The sequence below is a fragment of the Lissotriton helveticus genome, chromosome 3_1, assembly GCF_964261635.1.
Source record: "Lissotriton helveticus chromosome 3_1, aLisHel1.1, whole genome shotgun sequence".
In the NCBI taxonomy this organism is placed as follows: domain Eukaryota; kingdom Metazoa; phylum Chordata; class Amphibia; order Caudata; family Salamandridae; genus Lissotriton; species Lissotriton helveticus.
Window position 1 is genome coordinate 1,498,070,752 of NC_136061.1, and position 2,182 is coordinate 1,498,072,933.

The following is a 2,182-nucleotide window of genomic DNA, read 5'->3' on the forward strand; positions in this document are numbered from 1 at the left end:
GTTATTTGGAAGTGGGATATCTGGCAGCACATGAGAAGTGTTTTTCCGCTGCAACATTACAGAGGACCTGTTTGCTGGGGGCATTTTTCAATTAACAGATACCTCACCCCAGTTACTCCAGTTACCCCTGCTAAAGGTAGTGTTCGTATGGAGGCAGCTTCATCTGCAGCAGCAGAAGTAGTAGTGCCAGTTCTGTTGAATCAGAGGAAAGGAAGCCCAGATACTGTGTCTGATACCGATACTCTCACGCCAGTAGACTTATATTCAGCTAAAGCTACTAGAGTCTCAGAGCATAAGGGGAAAGACCGGGCAAACAGTAAGCAGGCTGAGAGTCGAGGAGAGGTAGTTAAGAACAGATACCAGTTGAGGTCAAAACAAGAATTAAAGCAGCAGGGGGTTCTAGATTCAGCTGAACTCGGTGAGAAGGTGAGACCCTCACCTCTAATTCCACATAAAAGTAAGAGGAAAACGAGTTCTAAGAAAACTACTAGTAGTAAACCTCCTCAGCAGATTTCAACGCTAAAAAACACTCCCTCTCTTAAAAGTTACTTCAAGGTGTTAGAGAAAATGAATTCTTTAAAAGAAGGAGCTAATATGGAAGAGGCCCAGCAGTCCTTCCAGAATATGGTGCCACCTTCCTTATCTGGTTCTGTCTCGGTTAACAGGTATTCCCCATTAGCTGAAATTCAAACTGAGGAAATTTTAGAAGACTCAGAGAGTCCAGTCAATACAGATAATGACATACCAACAAGGTGTAACAATACCAATAATCCCTCCGAGAATCCTCCCTCTCATCAAGACTCCTTGAATCTACAGACATCAGAGACAGCGGGATGTAGTCATATTGAGTCTGTGGAAAACCTCAAAAGTGCATCCACCTTAGCTCCTAAAACTCATGTTACATTAGAAAAAGTCACAGAAAAAGACACAGGTCTGATCTCTACTCCCCCCAGGAGTTTGACAAGATTGGCCTTCTGCTTCATTCTTTATGAAGCGACCTGTTGGAGAAGTTTGAAATTTCTGAGACAAATCAAAAAAGACTACACGACAGGTTTGATTTATTAGAAACCAGATTAGAAGGAGTAGAAGCACGAACAGTTACCTTGGAGAAAAAGGTCTCTACCCTTTCAGTTTCCACAACAGAAAATAGTGAGGAAATAAGTGCCTTAAAGAAACAGAATAAGGCTTTAATGATGGATATGGAAAGACTGGTGACTCACTCGAGACGGAACAACCTCCGCATTCTAAAGATTCCTGAAGGAGAGGAAGTAGGGGACATAAAAGCTTTTGTCTGCAGACTCCTAAGAGAGGGGGTATTGAAAGATTGTCCGGATATAGACCTTGAAGTGGAGATTCAGAGAGTCCATAGAGACCCCTTTAGAATACACCAAGATCGTAAGGGGCCCAGGAAAATATTGGTCTATTTCCAGACCTATACTGTTAAAGAGCTAATATTGAGTAGAGCTCTAGCAAGTGCCTCTCTCCATTATCGGGCCAACCCATATCAGATCAGGTCAGATATAGGAGGAAGAACGGCTCAGAGACAATGGGAACTGGGATCAAGAATGCCAGAGCTGAGATCATTGGGAGCAAAAGTGCAGATGAAGTTTCCAGCCCTCCTTAAGGTTATGTGGAATAATAAAACTTATACCTGTAATCAGCCGGAGGAGGTAGATGAATTGTTACAGAAAATGAGGGAGTAGGTTAGGCAAGATATAATTTAGTGATTTAGTGATTTAGGATAAATACAAAAACTACACATTAAACTGCACGATGCATATAAAGGGAAAAAAAAATATATATATAAAAAAACACACACGCACACACAATAACGGGGTTCGCACATCACATTTGACTAAATTAACTAAAAAAAAAAAAAAAAAAAAAAAAAGGGGGGGGGGAGAAAGTAGGTATGGAAAGGGAAAAAGGGAAGTACTAAACTACACCAATTTACACTAACTCACTTTGACAATAGCAGATGTAGCTAACGGGCCAAGGGATAAGATAGATAGATAGGGTGCGGTAAGGTGGAGAGCTCCACAGGGGCAGGACAAACGCCCAAGATGAAGGGAGGGTTCCTTGGGAGAGGGAGTGGGGGGGGAGGGGAGAGGGAAAAAAGAAAAAAGTCCTCATTCATGTACAGAAACTCTAAAACTAACATCCATATACATAGACAAATACA